Source organism: Accipiter gentilis, chromosome 14 (genome assembly GCF_929443795.1).
Source record: "Accipiter gentilis chromosome 14, bAccGen1.1, whole genome shotgun sequence".
Taxonomy (NCBI): domain Eukaryota; kingdom Metazoa; phylum Chordata; class Aves; order Accipitriformes; family Accipitridae; genus Astur; species Astur gentilis.
The window spans coordinates 3896023-3915193 of NC_064893.1; the positions used below are offsets into that span (position 1 = coordinate 3896023).

General features: G+C 42.7%; 1 protein-coding gene across 4 annotated transcripts in view; it reads left to right on the plus strand.

The window, feature by feature from the left end:
• The first annotated feature begins 1754 nt into the window (after nucleotides 1-1754).
• RALA (RAS like proto-oncogene A) overlaps nucleotides 1755-19171 on the plus strand; it is a 31655-nt gene continuing 14238 nt past the window's right edge. For 2 of the 4 annotated variants that reach the window (XR_007508119.1, XM_049816971.1), the window contains exon 1: nucleotides 1755-1839. The gene's annotated coding sequence lies outside the window, so the exon portion shown is untranslated. Of the gene's footprint in view, nucleotides 1840-11719; nucleotides 11810-19171 lie in introns of all 4 variants that reach the window. The other 2 variants (XM_049816972.1, XM_049816973.1) reach the window with 2 other exon arrangements.

Consider the following 19171-nt stretch of genomic DNA (forward strand, 5'->3'; position numbering starts at 1 on the left):
TAATCATACCTAGCATGTACATTTTTCCATGTCGTGAAATATCCAAACTGTTATGTGTCTTATTTTGGCTGTTCTGTAGACTCAGTATTGCCAGCTTTCCTTCCCACCCCCCCTCCCCCATTTAACAGAATCCAACATTTCTTTGTGTAAATGAACGTATTTTGGTATTTTAATCAGAACAAACTGCATATGGATTGCTCCTTTATTGCTATCGGTTTCTCAGACTCTGTGGAATATGCAAAAATTAGCTCATACTGAAACGTGAGGCAACTGAAACTAAATCCTAGAGGGAGATGGACTAAACACTGGCTAAATGTCCAAGATGTCAAAAATTGCAGAAAACTGAGTACAGAGAACAAGGGAGATTTCCAAGTGTGCCTGCTTTGCAAATAAGAGCACAATGGCTGCATGATGCGAACATCGAGGTCAAAGATTTCCAGCTCAGGTGATAAAAACTGGAATTTCCAAACTTAGAAACTGCCTTCAGTCAAGTAATTGTGAGGAGGAGGGGAGGGCTCAAACCAATTTGTGCTGTCCCTGAATGCTTACAGCCTAATAAAACAAAAACACGTACTGCGCTGCCAATTTCTATATTATGCTTACGTTCCATTACATCACTTACATTACGAGTTTAAATCATGCTGTGTTTATGCAAAGCTCCCATTTAAGTCAACGACTTAACAGTGAAAAATACAGTTATTAAGGCATCGTTGTTGTTATTATTATTTGAATTACTAACATGGAAACTCTCTTCTGGTATCTCCCTGCTTTGCTTGGCATCTATAAAACCCTTCACGCACAGAGTGGTCCACGACTATACAAAAAGCCCCTAACAATTCTCAGTGCGTCATGTTCCCTTCTGCCAGTGACAATTCCTCTTAAACTCAGTATATTAAATGTTTCCTCAGCTTGTGCTCGTCCCTTGAGGAAAGCTCACGTTCTGCTTTCACCACTAAAAATAACTGTGTGTAAAAATCCAGCGACAGATGTCAGGAACTTATCTCCTTACCATGGCAGAACATGCCTCAGCTATTCACCAGATCGGGGATTAGCTGGGGGGAAGGAGGAGCGGACATGAAGCTACGATGTTTGTCTCACTGTCTCGCTTAAAAGAGTCGGCTGAAACAAAGGCGGAAACGCAGGCACTCTGCCACCATTAGGCTCCCGAGTTAACGTGCCGCGGGGATGACCGCGACGCAGCTCCCCCCTCCCCCCCCCCAAACCGGGCTGACCTAGGCAGAGGGCCAGGCCCCCGCCTGGGACCGCAGCTGCGGCCGGGGGCAGGCCCCGACCCGGTCCCGGAGGTCGGCTCCGCGGGGCAAAGCCAGCTGCCCGCCCCCGGCCCTCACCGCCGCCCAACGGCTCGCCCCGCCCCGCCCCGCCCCGACGCCCCTCCTGGGCGGGGCCCCGCGCGCCCGCGCCCGCGCCCGCTCTGCCGGAAGCAGCTGCCTCCCGACCGCCCCGCCTCTTTCCGGAAGCGGGTGCCGCCCGCCCGCCCTGCCCTGTCCAGCACCGGCGGCCTGGCCTCCGGCCCGCCGCGCGCGCGCTCGCTCCTCTCCCCACGCCCCGCCCCGCCCCCGCCTCCGCCGCGCGCCGCCCGGCGCCTGACTCCGTCTCGCGTGCGCGCGCGCGGGGAGGGGGGCGGGGCCGCGTCCGGTGACGCTCCTGCCTCTGCGGCGGCCGCCGGCGCGGCGCGGTGCGGCCCCGCCCTCCGCGCCGTCGGCTCTGCGCGCGGGGGCGGCGCCAGGCGGCACCAGGGCTCCCCCCTCGCCCGCCCCGCCCTCCCCTCCCCACTCGCTCCTCCAGCGGGCAGCGGAGCTCGCCCCGCCGCCGCCGCAGGTGAGCCGGGGGCAGCGCGGGGGCGACAGGCCACGCCGCGGGTTGGGCTGGGCCGGGCCGGGCCGGGGAGGGGCGAGCCGCGCCGCCTGGCGCCTGGCCAGCGGGGGCTGGGGAGGAGGACAGCGCAGGGGGACCCCTTCCCTCCCGTTCTCTCCCCTTCCCGCCCGCCGCCGGGGGAAGCGCTCCGGTGCGACGGGAGCGGGCGGGAGGGGGCTTCCCGCGCCCGCCGCTCTCCCTCCCCGCCCGGGGCTCGGTGTCGGGGCGCGGCTGCCGCCCCCGGCCGGCGGTTTGTGCCTGCCGGCCTCACCCCGCCGTGTGGGGAGAGGCGGGCGCGGCCGCGGGCGGGGCCCGCAGCCTCCCGCGGGGGCCCGCCGGCCGGCCGCTCCCTGAAGGTTACGGGCGTCGACCTTGGGGGGGGGGGGGGAGCCTCCCGCCTCAGGCCTGCCGCTGCCCGCCCGGGCGCCGAGGGCAGCGGGGAGGGGGCCGGCGGAGCCGCCGGGGTCCGGCCGCCTCCTGCTGCTGCCGCGGGGCGAGGCAGGTGCGGCGTCCCCGTCCCCGGGGCGCGGGGTGACCGCGGCCAACACCCGCACCTGCGGAGGGCGGAGCGCGGCCCCGCTCCTTCGCCCGAACAAAGGGCCCGCGCCTCGGGGCCGGCGGGGGAGGGAGGGAGGGAGGGAGGGAGCCGGGGCTCTCGTCCCCCGGCCCAGCCTGCCCGCGCCGGGCTGGACGGGTCGGCCGCGGCGGCGGCTCCTGCCGTGGCAGCGTGTCAGCCAGCGGCCGGGCGCCGGAGCCGCTGTGCGTGCGTGTCTGTGTGTCTGTGTGCGCGCGTCGCAGTCCGAGGATGAGTAAGAGCGGCGTTTCTGTAACGTCTAGTTGCTGCTCGCTTTCGTGTGCTCTCCTTCTCTGTAGTGGTCCAGTTTAAAAGGCGTTGCCGGTAACTACAGCTTGTGCTTCCCTGCAACAAAAGGAAGAAGTACAATGTATGCCTATTGAGTTCCCTAAATAAAAGAGCCTTTCGACGCTCACGCCTTTGGTTAGGTAAATAATTTGGTGTTTACTCTGGGGCTGCTTTTAAATGGAAGCGAATAGCTTCAGCTCCTTGCCCTTAATTGAGCCTCTTTAAAAATGAAGATGTTAAGTGGGCCATCCCTATCCCAAGAGTCACCTGGAGTGAGGTTTTTATGTGTGATCTGTGTGCCTGCTTTGTAGCATCGCTGAACCGTTCTGCCAAAATGTTTATTTTCAGACTCAAAATGACCCCAATGTTTTGTGTCAAGCTTGCATTTCCAATTCTCCTTGGAGAGGCACTTTGCATTCTGCAGTGAAAACCATTATGCTTCCACGAGTGAAAGGGATACGTACCTCTGCTGGCATTTCAGTGTCTGAAGATAGGTTATGGAGAGGTCTGCACAAAAAGCTATCAGTCGTTCTTTGTCTTTTCCAATGAAAGTTAAACTGAAAAGAGAGGAGCTCCTGGGAGAGGGGCTGCATGGACTGGGAGAAGATATTGGCATTCTATTAGTTATCACAATAATAGTGATTATAACTAGATTCTTAATTAAAAATACTCATTCTTCTTTTCGGATGACTTATTTAATAGCACATACCTCAACATTTTAATTCTGGAAAATTGTGAGCATTCTTAATAGAATGAAGAACAGCTATGTGATACGTAAATCTCTGATGTAGCTTTAAACCCTTTAGTCTGTGCTTTTGAGACACTTGTGAAACAGTTTTTGTGGAAGCCTCTGAATGGTAGAAGTTACAGGGATTGCCAGTGCTTGTGATGGTTACCCTTTTTTCTTATCTGTAAAAATGGGAGAATATGACATACCGTTGCACAAAAAGATCAAAAAAAGCCTTCAGTCCACTGCATGAGAGGTCAACTGTGGGCTTAAATAAGCTGTGATATTAAATAGTGAATGCATTCCTTTACTGCTGCAGAATCCTTGATTTCAGTCTTCGCTTTGTCATGTTCTTCTGAATTTGTGGAAGGGAAAAAATATAACCATTTTAAGGTGAAGTCAGTATTTTGAGTTGTGTGCACTTTGGCAATCTTGAAATAATGTGGTTTTTTGGGGTTTTTTTAGACCTTAAAGAGAGAATCTTTAACTATGAAAGAGAAAGCTAGAATGTCTGCTAGCTGTGAATTTGTTATCTGTGTCACCTGTGGGTGTGTACTCTTCACATAAATAATCAATAGAAATAGTAGGAATAGTAGGCTATTTGGGGGGGGGGGGGGGGGAATATTGGGGTAGCAGGGCAGGGAGAGGTGTGGCTGAGGGGATAAGGCAGTGCTGGCTAAAAGCAACCAAGGAAGAATAAAAGACTGTTAAGTAAGTGTTGTTGGAGACCTTGCAGTGGTCCATGTGTCTTCTGTATTCAGACTGACTTTCATAAGAATGGTTGTGTTCTTAACCTCAGTTAAGTCGTGCACTGACATCCCTGCATATACTTTTTCTATGGGATTACCCTGAACAGGTGTGTTCTAAGATGAGCTTTTACTCCTGTTAAATTTCAAGTGCATCTGACTTGCAAGAAAATAATTCCTGAGGCAAAGGCTGTTGCTGTCTTAGAAACTGATGTATGGCAGTCTCCGTTATCAAAGAATAATGTAGGTACAGTGTCTCGTTACATAAAAAGTTGTTTGGGCAACTGCATTTTGGCTAATTGCCAACAGCATTATTTTCCCTGCAGTTTCACAATTGAAGAACAAATAATTGTATGAGAAAAACGCCGGAACTTTGTGATTGGATTTGTTTGTTTTGACACCCTAGCAAGGGCTATAGGATATAGTGGTCCTGGGAATAAGTTGCTGATCACATGTGTTCTAGACAGAGAACTCCCCACACCCTTGAGAGTGCTTACAGCCAGCTTACAGTAAACTTCTAATGGCTCCAAGCTATTGAAATTACTTTGCATCTAAATTGAAATCTATTTTAGGTGAACAAGGTAGTTTGGTAGACTAGTGACAGCATTCTTGTGAACATATTAAAGCCTGCCCACATCACACACACAATTATGGGACAACTGTTGTAAGTCTCCTTCCTACCTTATGAAGAATTCATGTGAGGGACCAAGAAAATAGAATAGTTGGTATAATTACTGTGCATATACTGAACGTTCTACAAAATGTTTTACATTTTATAAATTACTAAGTAGGGAAGAAATGGTTATATGTTATTAGTGTGTTGCGGTACTTAAAATCAGCTCTCAGAGTAGTTCTAAAATGTTATTGGTAAGTCTTACTGTCTGCAGAATCTGAAATTACTTATAGTCCTTCTGGATGTAAGGAGCTTAGAGTCACTTTAACTATAGCAAATGTGCCTTGCAGACAGACCAAGGAGTTATTAAATCCTGGTGTGCTTCTTGTCATGTTTTCTTAACTATTGTGACTCGGAGTGAGCACCTACCAACCAAGGATTTGTCAGTGGGCACAGCTGCTTGTTGAGTCTCTTTGGTAGATGTGCAACCCGCAACCACCAGGTTAGGCTTATACTCCTGAGTCTTAGAAGTGCTATGCAGCAGCAAAAAAATTCTGAAAATCCTACAGAAAAAACAGGACTGGATTGAGGGGTGGGAGCAAGTTGGAAAGAACATAGTGTGGGCTCAGTAATGCTGCCTTAGAATGACCCAATGAGAGAATTAATTGCCTTTGCATAGAGGGTGGCCTAATATTTACTACTAATGTTTTGTTTAGGATTAGTTTTGTGTCTATCAAAATTCCCAGCACCTTTAGGGCAATAGATTGGTAACGCTGAAGTGTCTAGGCTACATGTAGAGGGGAAAAATGGAGAAAGAGGTGTGTAGGAGAGGTTAGACAACATAAAGAGGAGATGTAATGAAAAAGACAGTTACTATAGAGAATTCAAAATAAGCTATGCTGTAATCAGTTTATAATGCTAATATGGAGAGGAGCCAAGAATGCAAAGAAGGTAGTACAAACAAGAGATATAAAGAGAGTTGGTTGCATAGTAACTCTGCAGTCGTTATTTTAGCAGAATTGATGTTGCTTATTTTGTGATATTGGCTCCTTAGTTCAAGCAATTACAATATACATTGAATTCCTACCAGTACAGTTCATTTAATGTATTGTATTTTTCTCTATAACAGTAAGTTTACTACATCATTTGATGCAAGAGTGTAGGAATGTCTGTTGCAGTGGCTCACAAGGTTTCATTAAAAAATGGCATGTAAATATACTGTATGACCAAACAAGTATTCCTGCAAATTACGGAAAATGTGATTTTGCAAAGGAGCTTGGCACTTGTGCTTAGTAGGTAGGTAGCAGGGATCAGCCATGCATTCAGGCCTTGGTACCTGTTTCATTTTACTCTCTGAAATGCTAACATAATACCCTTCTGTGCCACTGTTAGACTTGATCTTTAACTCTGATCCTTGTCTATAGCAGTCTGAGAATGCTTATGTATAACACCCACATATAGGCAGGCAGAAATGTTTCCATCAACATTAAACAGAGTGCAGTAACCATGGAAGTCTTCCAGATGTGAAACTTCTGTGAAGAGTGTTAAAAGCCAGCTATGTGTAGTATAGTCCTTCTCTTTGCTAGTACTCCCATTCAAGCCCATCAGACAGTGCAGAGTAAAGCTCATCTGTCATTTCAGGGCTGTACCAGTGTAGTCCTGTTGGTATAGCTGTGCAGTTTCCTGAAAGGGCTTTTAGTATGGAAGTAGTTAACTCCAGCAACACTTCCCCTAGTGGGATTTATTTCAGACCTCAAAATAAAAGAAACTATACAGACAGGAGAACAATGTTAATGTGACAGACTTCTGCAGGCATGCTGTGTCAGTCACAAAACCCACCCTTGACTGGTGAGGTCACGCAACGGAAGATGTTTGAGTAGATGGACCCAAGAAGGTCATCCTTAACCATCTGTCACTGTTACCTATGGAGATCAAAGTAAGCAAAATCAGATACTGAATTAAGGTGGTTATTGTGTGACAGAGCTATTTTGGTATGACACCACTAAACTATAAAATTTTTACACACTTAACCACCTAAATCAATTCCACCTTTGTAGTGTGACATGCAAATAAAGCTTCATTCCAATCCTCAGAACTCTTATATTTTAAGAAATAACTCTCTAAATTGCACACTCTTAACAACTGATTTCTGGAAGATCAAAATTGATATTTAATAATATCCAATTTAAGAGTTCATTGCGGTGCTTCAATGACTGGTCCAGTATGGTCATGACTGGTAGCTCAGTACACCTTATTGCAACTTGAATTCTCTGACTTTTTATATGTTTACCTTTTTGAAGTTGTCACTGATTTGAAAATGAATATGAATTTTTTTTTACATTGATATAGTTCACATTGTGAAGTCAGTGATGCAGCACTGGTCTGTATGAGTACAATTTGTTAAAGCATCTTTCCTTCATGCTCCAAGTTGTGTATTTTTTGTCTGCTGTTGATCAGGCATGATGGCTTTGAGATTCCATTTCATTCATATGCACTGGAAGTAAGGTATAATAAACCAGGAAAACTTAACCTAGAAGGAAAACAGAGCACTCTGGACTCCTCTATACAGTTCAGTATTGTCATTCAGAATTTAAAGAGCAGATGCATTAGGCTAAATATCAGCCTTGCAGAGAAGGACTTGGGAGTATTGGTGGATGAAAAACTGAATATGACCCAGCAATGTGCACTCGCAGCCCAGAAAGCCAATTGCGTTCTGGGCAGCATCAAAAAGAAGTGTGGCCAGCAGGTCGAGGGAGGTGATTCTGCCCCTTTACTCCGCTCTTGTGAGACCCCACCTGGAGTACTGTGTCCAGCTCTGGGCCCCCCAACATAAGAAGGACATGGACCTGCTTGAGTGGGTCCAGAGGAGGGCCACAAAGATGATCAGGGGGCTGGAGCACCTCCTCTATGAAGACAGGCTGAGAGAGTTGGGGTTGTTCAGCCTGGAGGAGAGAAGGCTCTGGGGAGACCTTATAGCAGCCTTCCAGTACCTAAAGGGGGCCTACAGGAAAGATGGGGAGGGACTCTTTATCAGGGAGTGTAGTGATAGGACAAAGGGGTAATGGTTTTAAATTGAAAGAAGGTAGATTTAGATTAGATATGAGGAAGAAGTTCTTCGCTATGAGTGTGGTGAGGCACTGGACCAGGTTGCCCAGAGAGGCTGTGGATGCCCCGTCCCTGGAAGTGTTCAAGGCCAGGTTGGATGGGGCTTGGAGCAACCTGGTCTAGTGGAAGGTGTCCCTGCCCATGGCAGGGGGGTTGGAACTAGATGGTCTTTAAGGTCCCTTCCAACCCAAACTGTTCTATGATTCTGTGAACTGTTTTCTGCTAAGCAAGTTCACCCTCTAAAATATTATTAATTGGTTGATGTTACAAGGAAGAAAAGATGGCTACATGTAACTTTTGTAATGAAATTTGGTGTGGCCGGCAACATGTTGGAGTACCCCGATAGGAAGGTGCCCACTGACTTGAAATGCATAAAATGCTAGTGCTTGATTGTTATTCCCTGTTTGACGAAGACTGTGATAAGAACAATAATGAAAAATTAAAAGACTATGATAAAGAACAATAAGCTGCTAGTCTGAATTATTAATTTGGTTTGCATCAGTACTCATTTTGTTTTAGTGGATAGCATAATATAAAGGACTGGTTTGTAGAACAATTAAAAAAAATATAGGTGCATTTGTTTCAGAAATATTAAAAAGAGTGAAGTTAACCGCATGATTTTTCCAGATGCAGTGTTTGTTCTGGGAAGAACTTGTCTTGGGTGTGGTTGTGTCACAACACTTAAGCAGGAACTGTTGCTGTGTTTTGGACTTGGAAGAGTTAAATTCCAAATCCTAATCCAAGCTATGCCTCAGTCCTCTTTCTTACATCTTGTTTTGATAATATCTTGGATCTTTAGTGATGATCTCAACTTTTTACCCTTCTGCTACTGCTGCGAGGGGAAAATACTTGCTTTTAACCAATATGTATTGCACATCTTTAATGTCTCTGTGCTTTGTTAAAGAATCCCATTGCAGGCATTGCCAACTCGTATTTCCTGTGTTCAGAGCAAGGGAGGTTATAATTTGTAGATTGATGGTGTTCTTCAAAAGGCCAGTAGCTGACCCACAAAAGATTTTAGGAAAGCCTGTGTGCATACTCCCATGCAACTGGCTCCCTGTCAATCACTAACTTTGGACATGTAGTTATTAGTTTTACTGATGGGCTTACAGTTACACTTAAAGGAAAGATTTTTATAGTGCAGCTGGTCACCAAAATGCTAGAATTTCTAAACTCCTTTTTGCCCAAGAGCCAACGAGTGAGATATGAAATGTTTGGGTTTGGAATCATTCAAAAACCATAGAAGGTCCAGATTTTTATTTTGAGAAACTTCTTTACTGTCCTGTCTCTTTAAAGTTTTTCATTGGATCTTATTGGGAAAGTTGATCTTTTTAGGTAACTTGCATTGGCACATGTTGAACTTTTCTAGTAGAAGCGCATCTTTTTCTTAAGATTAAATGAAGGTTAACCTATATCTGTTGCATTTTCTGTCTTGCAAAGGTTGAGCTTTATAGCTCTTGCAGTCAAAATGGATAGAGGAATGAAGTCTAACAAAAGCATTCTTCTCTGCAAGGTATATGAGTTAGAACTGAGGCCATGTGTATGACATGCATAGTTTAAGTGAGTTTCTTCAGGCTGGAGTATTCTGAAAAGCATTGCAAAAGCAAATTAGTTCTAGTCATCTTAAGTGTAAATTTGAAGAAAACCATGCATTGCTTGAGGAGCAAAGTTTTATATTGTAATCTTTCTGATAGGTTTTGCTACAATTTTAGGAGGTAAGACTTTTTTACAGATATGGGAAAGCGTAATTCTGGGAGGAGATACTGAAGCAGAAACAATCCTGTAGGCAAATACTAGGTTGTTTGGTGGGGTTTTTTTAAATACGAACAGTGAATTACAATGTGATAAATACTGAAATGGTCATAACTAACCCAGTCAGGATGGCATAGTTATTCTTGGTTTGACAGTAGTTTGAAGGAGAGATTTTCAGGAACATAATTTCTGTTTCTCAACAGACTAAAATCTTTCATGATGACCATTGTCTGTGAACAACAGGAATGGGTTTTAACAACACTAACTTTTCCAGACTTTATGCAGGACTCTGACTGTGTTTGTATTAAGGTAAAAGAAATAAAGCCCTCAAGTTAAAAAACTGTAAAATTAGTTTCTGACTCTGTGGAGAACTGATGTTATTAGAAGTACTGCAGCTGAATTGGAAGTGTGCAGGTGACCAGCTGGAAATAAAATGTTTTCCTAAGTCAGCAGCAGTGAAGATTTTGTAGGCCAGAGGAAATCCTGTATTACACCATGCAATATTGAAAAAGTATTAGGTCACATACTTCTCGCTGGAATTTAAAAGTTCATGTGTACAGAAAGAAATACAGCTCGCACTTGGTAGTGTTTAGTGTTGTAACGTGTAGAATTAAATCAATGAAATGTTGATGAAGATATCGGATTTCACCATAGACAGACTTCTTGGTAGTTCTTCCCTGAGGAGTCTGACCTTTAAAATAAACCAGATTTGGTCTGTGACCACCACTGGAATGCCTTTAGCTTTTGCATTGCATTTTTGGCCATAGGAAGAGAGACACACCTGAGACCCATCTAGTGATATGCAATAGTGTACCATCCTTAATGGTGCCTTTTCCAAGACTCCTGGCCTTTGGAGTGTGGTTACAAAACTAATTTTTAGGTTGTTTATCAGATGTTTTTGATAGCTGCTTCACTTGATTACCCAGATAGATTACTTGATACCCAAATGAATGTTATTCTTACTTCTGTATTCAGAAATTGATCCATGATTTTCACATACATTGCTGTATAAAGAACATTTTTTAGATAGCTTGTTCTGTGTTAAAACTTAGAACTTATACACTTACATTCTTCTGAGTCATTTAACAGTTCTGCAATGTTCTGAATTATCATGTGTATGATGAGGTATAAGAATTAGGAACAAAAAGCATTTTTTAAAAGTTACTACTTTACAATTTGAGAGCATTTAATTTGGAAATAACCTTCTGTGGTACTGCAAGAAGAGTCTGATCAGTATTTTAAGCAGGGCAAGGTCAAAATCACCTTGCACTGTCACTTAATGTGGAAATTGATAAATTGACCTGAATGTTAATAATTTCATACTAAGTTCATGAACTAAATGCCATCTATGTCTAGCTACTGCATGTCTTATGCCCATAATATGTGAAATAGCCATGAAACTCTACCATGTATCATATGATTGGCAAGCATATATTGAATTAAAAGACAATTAATTGCTGGATTGGGTCTTTTAGATCTACTAGATTGACTCTACCAATTTTTCAAATCATAGATCTAATAGTTTTAGCACAAACAGCATCTAAAAATGAGGACAGATCAGACTAAACAGTGTTTCAACTTCATGAATGCTGTATTACCATGCAATGTCAGGTCTATAACTACTTGTGCCCTTGAATCACCTACTCAAAAGGTTAATTACAAGTCTTTGTGTGTTTGCAAATCAGTCTCATTCAGTGAGTTATGCATATGAAATCCTCTTCCTCTGAATAAAACAGGAAAATGATTAGGATTTTAGGAGGAGCAATTTGCTCTGCATAGAATGTAAACAGGAGGAGAAGTTACTGGAACAAAATATGGCTACAAAAGTAATGCTCTTGCAATACTACTACAGAAGAGTACTTACGCATTTGTAATTGGGTGGTAAAACAGATGGCAAAGTCATAAAATGAATGAAGTCACCTAGTTTGCCAAGTCAGATTTCACTAATGAAATTTATTTGCTACAGCTGGATGAATCCTTAGAGGAATAAAAGGATTTTTTTTTGAAACGCAAAATCCAACATGCTCCTATTTTATTAGGTTCCATTTGGCTGGTGTATTGATGCAGTCTACCTGTGGGGAGAGAGAACGCTTGCCTGTATTTGAGAAGAGGAGATGGAGAATGTGGTGGTACCTGCTTCTTGATGTCTCTTGCTTTAATGACCTGTGTGTGGTCCTGTGTGTTTGCACCATTTGTGCTGCAGCCTTTGATAAAAATGTGCTTGCACCTGCTGGAGCACTTGTTCCCTGCATCCTTCATTGCCAGCAGCCAATTAATAAAATGTGAAGAATAATGTATTTTGGTATTCCTACTCTGCTTTTGTTGAAACTTCATACAGCTAGGCACTAACCACATGGAAGAAGGCAGTGCCTGCCTCGAAAATGCTTTATTTGAAAGCTTAAACTTTTTCTATGTTAAGAATTTCATAGGAGTTATTCAAACAAGGCTCCTGTGTTCATTCTGTCTGTGCTAATACCTTGAAAGAATTTAAGGGTGTTCATGTGAGTTTTCATCATAATACTATATGACTGGCTAATGAGGCAAAGTAAGTTGTTTTGAGCAGGATCAACTCCCTGACCTATCAGCATCAGAACTTGTCTCACTGTGAAGCGAGATGCCTGCAACACAAGGCGGCTGCTTCTAAGTAGCCGGAACCCTAACCTATGTGGATGGCATCCCTTCTGTAGATTCCATAACAGTGTTGAGTGCTGCCTGCGTGAGCCTAGTGGAAGCTTGTTTTTGCTTTGCAGATACCATTTGTTTCTAGATCTCTCTGTCACGTGTTTACTTTCCTGGCTATAGAGCATTGAAACTATTTGGGTGGAGTTTTGGGTTTGGTGAGTGTGACTCTTAAGTCATCTTTTCTGGCTGTAATAATAACCATATGGATATTTGCTTTTCCTAGAAAATACACATCTGATATTCTGAACTTCTAACTAAAGGAAGAGTATAGGGTTGTTAACAAATGAGATACTTGTTTTAGAGGAAACCTGATTTATGGACTTGTTCTGCCAAACCTTATTTTTCAAGTATGTCTTTTGGAAGCCTTTTTCAGACTTTGTTTAGAATTTACTTCATCAAGCTAATTCAAAATGCTTACACTTAAATCTTCCTTAAATTTCTTCAGTCAATGTTGAAGTCTAAGTGTACAGGGGCAAAAAGGACACAGTGATGTGACTGAGATTTCTTTTGAAGCATGGTTGACAAAACCCCTGGGTTTATGATACTGAATATGCTGTGAGCAACTTTTTGAATACAGAGCTCTTGAATTGTTTTTAAAAGTGAACTGCTGAGGCTCACGCTGCAAGCTCTGGCATATTGCCTTCAAGGGAACTCCATTTTTGTTGCTTTCCAGAATAGCTGGAAGCGGCAGCTCTGTGCAAGTGTGAGTGACGCCTGACTTACCACTCAAAAGTTAGCTTCCAAATGTGCTTTCTTGCACTTGAAACACAGGGTGAAAATGGCTGTAGTGAGTATGTCTTAGGTGACACTAGCTCAAATGTGTCCTTGAAGTGCTTCCCTCAGTTGAACAGCACTAACTTAAGACCCTGAAATGTTCAACCTTGTTGGCTATGCGTTGCCTCTTACATTTTATGAAGGGAGAAAAAAGTGTCTTTGTTCTATATCAAATGCTGAATAAAATTCAGTAGTAGCAGCTGCTTTACATAGCAGCTCCCATGAATGTGACTTGACTTTTGTCAGGAGGCTTAATTATGGGTATTTGGTATGGGAGCCTCTTCTGCAGATATCCCCCTCTTCTGTTTAAGCCTTTCATTCCTCCTTAGATTTGCTTATGCTAGAAAATTGGCTGTAGTACCATCGTACCTGTTTGTCTGTCTTGCCTCTGAATCCATGCAAGTCTCTAGTGTGGGTAGCTTTGACAGGCTGATGACAAGTAATTAATTGTTCATTCTTCTACCATGACTGCCATTACTGTTAATTCTCTCCTCATGGTATATAAGGTTAAGTCAATACAAAATTAATGTCTTCTGTTAACATTCTAGATTACAGACCTCCGTGTTTAGAAATTTAATCTAAGAGAAGACATGACTCTTACATTTTGTGTTAAGGCAACACTTCAACACTGTCAACCTCAGAAAGCTAAGTTTCCTCAGTGATTAGAATAGACTGTGATAGGGCACCAGCCACGTAGTGAACTTGAGGAAACAGAAACACTATTCTAGACTGTCATGTAAATATGTATATTACCAAAATTACTTCATAGTGTAACTTTAGTCAAACTATGAAAACAAGCTAGCTGCTTGTGTTAACCTGGGTGCTGTGCTTGAGTTTGCTGCTTTTCCCACTGATCTCTGGATCAGTCCAGATAAACCATTGCAAGTGTCTAGAATTCTTCCAAATGTCCTGTAACAGTCATCACATAACTTATAAAAAGGGAAGAATCTTCAACAGGTGCTAAATTACGGTTGAGGAACTTTGACACTTGCATTGTTTTTCCACAGTGTTTATACACTGGAGGTGCTGCAGTTCAGGTTTCCCTATGGTCAGCTCTGTGTTTTTCTGGCTGGTCTTTAGTGCCAGCAAGCTTGTTTAGGTAGCTAATCTGTCCAAAAACCAGTATAGGTTAATTTTTGGGTAGAGCAACTTCCAAACTGCTTTGCCACCTAGTTGTTGCAAACACCAGTGCTCCTGGAAGGGAAAGGATATGGCAGTATCAGTCAGACCATTGCAGGTTCAGTTTATATTAGCCTTGCAGACATACATGATTGGGCTCAAGTGTGTGTTTTGTCAGCTCTTTCTGTGGACAATTATGTAGCTGCTTCATTTTCTTCTCAGTACACTGCAAGGTTTAAAATCTTAAGACCTTGATTTTGTTCCAGACTATTTCTGCTGTTCAGTTTGTCAGGGTTTTCTTGTGCTGTTCCATATGGATGTCAAGAAATTTCTCTATGGAAGTGCCTCCCAAAAAGTCGTCTTGTGGGATGCCAAAGAGGCTTTTTGGAAACTAAAGGCTGAAATGATGACTTAAAACATATGGAATACATATCTAGTCTCATTTCAGAAGCTGCTACATAGTTCATGGCTATGCCCAGAAGCTGACACTAAGGCCCTGTGGAGCCTTGGGGAGACTGCTGGAAGGCTGTGAACTTGTTTACTGTTTGCTAGTGGTTTAATGATTACTTGTTGGAGGGATCGCAATTCTTGTGATGTCTTAAGAGTACAGAGCTGCAGGCATTTAGGACCACTGTCCTTTATAGCAGTGTGATGTAATTGATAGGATGGATGGGACCTCAGTTACTTGGTGAAGAGTTCACTGGTTGACTCTTCCAGTTTCAGTGCCTAGATATGGTTACGGTTTGAGGTATCTGCCTCAAGAAGCTGGGACATGTAGGTCTTTTGCCTGAGATTTGCTGCTGCTGAAAGATAGAACTTAAGTCAGTTTTCTACTGTTTACCTTTCTTAGTAAATATGTAGTCACCTTAGTAAATTTGTTTTGTGGGTGTGGGAGAGACAATTACCTTTTCTGGTGTGGCCTAGAGAGCTTTGGAAGGAAGCGTTCTTACCAAACCTCAAATGTGGTTTAACTGCATGTTAAAGTCATCGGAAGCTACGAATCCTAATTCCCAGTTAAACATGTTTATGTCAAAGGATTATTTTCAGGAGAAAGGAAAGGACTTACTGTGAAAGCATTTCTAACTTGTTCTGAGGTTGAGGTTCAGGTGGCCTGTTTCATTGTCTAATGAGACTGGTCATTTCTAAGGTAGGTTTGAATATTTCGGTTGAGTTTCCTCCTTCTTTAGGCTACTACTTAGAATTTATAGTGATTATTTAATATTTTAAATATTTGTTCTACCTTAATAAAATACTGATGTTACTTCATGCAGAGCTTGACAGATGTTGCGTGTTTAAACTGTAATAAAAACACCAGTCAAACTCGAGACATGGAATGACACTTATTACAATAATGCTGATCTAACCTAAAAAACTTCCTTACTCTCCAGTTCTTAAAACAGCTGGCATCAGGTATCCCATCCTATGTCCTCATGTATCCTATCTATTTTGGGGTCATGGGGTGTTTCTGCTGATCTAGGTTGAATATTGTAATTGGAAACAGCTGTTGGGAGGGTTAGACTCTGCTTGCCTGGTGTTGCCTCCCCCCATTTCCAGGAATATTTTTGTTGCAGGAATATCTGAGTCATTCCTGAGGTGTCTTCCAGATATTTTGTATCTAGTATGCTATTCTGTGCTGATCATTTTCAAACAGTACATTCTCAAGTATAATTTTGCTGTTGTTAACCAAACTGAAACTACTGGACTCAGTGAAGTAACTGGATGAAATGGTGATATTTTAATAACAGAGAAGATCATATTACTTGATGGTCCCTGGGGATATGAAATATGTTGACACTTTTTAAAATTCTTGGTCCTGTGCTTTTTCTCAGAAAGCTGAACTTGTAATTTTTAGGTCATGCGAGGCAACAGAGTTGTGAATGACTCTGTGGGAGTTAACAAACTTTAGAAGGTGGGGTTACTGTACTATAAATCTTCACTTCAGAATGAGATAAAAAGTTGCAGCTAATGTTGCTGGAGGTGATAGATTATACTAAGTGTAAAGTACAGAGTAGTGCAGGTATTAGTTTCTTCGATTAAAAAAAAAGATCCAGTTATTTGTTTAGAAGAACACGAGTCTCCATTACTAAATTTTCTTTGATTGTTCTGTAAGTGATTGATACAATATTTTTGCCTTTCTGGAAGTATTCTGGTCAAAGCATACTAACTGTAGTTCTTAATATTGTGCGGGTAGCTCACCTATTTCAAATTATTCCTGTTCCTTCAAATGTATCAAATTCTAACTCAGTTAAAAACCAGAGTAAAAGCAGGTGCTGTGATCTATCAGCTACTGGTTGTAATTGATGCTTATTATATAAAACAGTCTTCAGGGAAGAAAGTTACTCATCATGAAAGTGAGTGGGTAGTGAGGTTAATATGACAGTCTTGCAAATCTTTATGTAATCTTCTTTTGAAGGAAAGAAAACAAAAGAACTGGAATTCAGTTTTGATGTCATAGTTTTATGAAGGCTATAAAGATAACAATATAAGAAATTGTTTTGTAATTGAAGAAAGGCACCACTATCTCTACTTATTAACTATAATCTACTGTGCTAACTGTACCAACTATCTTTAAACACAAAGCTATGTTTAACTAGTCCCCTTCAAACAAATGCCTGCAGCAAATCAAAGTCCTCCTGTTAAGGACAACTGTGTTTTCACAAAGCCTGCATTCAGCTTTATGTATAGGACTGCAGAAGATGCCAGCTGAATTTGTGCCTGTAATGATGTGACTTCGGTGTAATGCTTCTCCTTCCCTGGTCTGCTCTCATTGACATTGCATTTGCGAGACTCCAGGGTATCAAAATGGGCAGAGTAGCTTCTTGACCTCTTTTAGTCACATTCTCTAAGAAAATGAGTCTGATTGTATGCTCTGTTCTTTGTTAGTTCTTGGCCTACTGGCCAGTTTGGGGTACATTTTGACAGAGGTTTAGGTGGCTTGGATGTGATTGCTCCCATAAATTTCCTGAATATGTGCTGCTGGCTAAAGAGGGAGAAATCTGTACCAGTGCTTCCTGTGAAGGAAAGGAAGCAAGCTGAGCTGAATGTCGCCCCATTTGGGCTGGTACACAGCTACTCTGTTGGCCACTTTTTTGCTCCCTTGTAGTGTATGAATGTTGGGATTGTTGCATTGAGGAGGGATGTAGAGGACAAATGGCACAGATATGTAAGGAAGCATGGTTTGATTAATTATTTTGGAGCAAGTTATTCTGTAAGAAAAAGCCATCTGAGAAATAGGACAGCTTAAGAGGAGTCTTCTGAGTTTGATCAGATGAGCAAGATGAATGAGGAGATAAAAACCATAAGGTTTTTCCACCCATGAGCATATTTTTAGGTCTCAATTTATTGGGTTGAAGAAGGGGAGGACAAAATAAAGACTAATGTAGAGAGATCAAGGATTCCTGCTGATTTTTTTCTTCCTTCTTCCCTACCATGTATTTGCAAAGATATCCTCCCTGAAAATATTGTCCCTGCAGATGAACCCCCCCCTTTTTTTTTTTGTGCTGGCACCTGATCATCTTTCTTACTTTTGTGGATCTGGATAACCACTTTGTGCTCCAGGACTTTATGCAGCAGTTAACAAGATGCTCGCTGTGTCCAAGTCTGTTACAGGAGCACTTTCCAACTCACTTCTCTGGTGGGTGGAGCCGAATGTTGTGTTTAAATCCATGGTGGACCAGAGATAACATTGTATTTCTTGCATAGAGGACCTTCTATGTAAGGTGTGAATCTCTGGAGAAGTTAGTATTGACACAGGTAGACCAGTCACTCAAGACAGGCAACAGTTTTCCAACTACAGGTACAAGTCCCATTGCTACATCTTAATCATGTAGGATGATTTTAAAAGTTATTTAGCTACCTACTTGTCTTTCCCTTGACCAGTTTTCTAGACTGTTGGACAAGATGCCATTGCTGATGCTAACATGAATTGTAACTCCTATTCTTGCAGTTCTTATTTAATCTAATCGCTCCCTAACCTGTCTCTACAAAAATGATCCTGGCTCCAACTGAAAGCCTGCCATTAAATGGAGCTCAGAATTGTGGAGGTGGTTATCTGCAAGCAGGCAATAAGCAGCTGTAGGAGCTTTGAGAACTGCTTATATTGGCTGAGCAGCCACTGAGATTCATTTTTTCGTGCCCTTATCTGCTCAAGCATGTTGGGAAGGGGCAGTTTCCTAGGCGTTTATCTGCAGCGGAGGTGAGGACTGATCCGTAGCATGGTGGTTAGACAATGCTTTCGCCCTTCTGAGTGAAGGCATGGCAGTATGTCGTTGAGCCAGTTAAGCTTTCACTTCCCTTCCAACTCCTTGGACTACATAAAGAACTGTTTAAAAACAAACTTTCATATATGCCATCAGATGTATTGCTGCAATGGGGATTACTAATGGGTGTGGTAAAAAGCTGACCTGTGTAAATGGATAATATAGCTATTGACAACACCCTGCTTGGCTCTGTGTGAAGCTCTCTGCTGTAGGGTGACATAGGATTCTACTGCAGGTTAAGCCTGTGTTTATCTTCTGACCCCCAAACAATTTTGCACTGTGAAGATTGAAGAAAAAAAAAAATCACAGTACACAACATGGAAGTATGCTTTTTTGAGCTTCATACAGTAGGGTTCCTGCCACAGTCTCTGCCAGTTTTATAATTATAAAGTAGGACAATTCAGAAGCTAGATACAACCTAAATTAATACTACTTAAGAAAATAAGTTGCACTACATAAATTAAGGGTAGAAAAACTTACCTTGCATGAAACTTCATCTCAGCTGCTTTACTGTTAAAACTGGAATCTATGTTCCTCTTTGCTTTTGAAAGCAGACTGAAACAGAAGTATGTGGCAGTAGCTTAAAACTTATTACTTTCAAGGTCTTTCTGCTCTCTGGCAGAATACTTGCTCTGAAGCAGTCTCTCTGGATTGGGT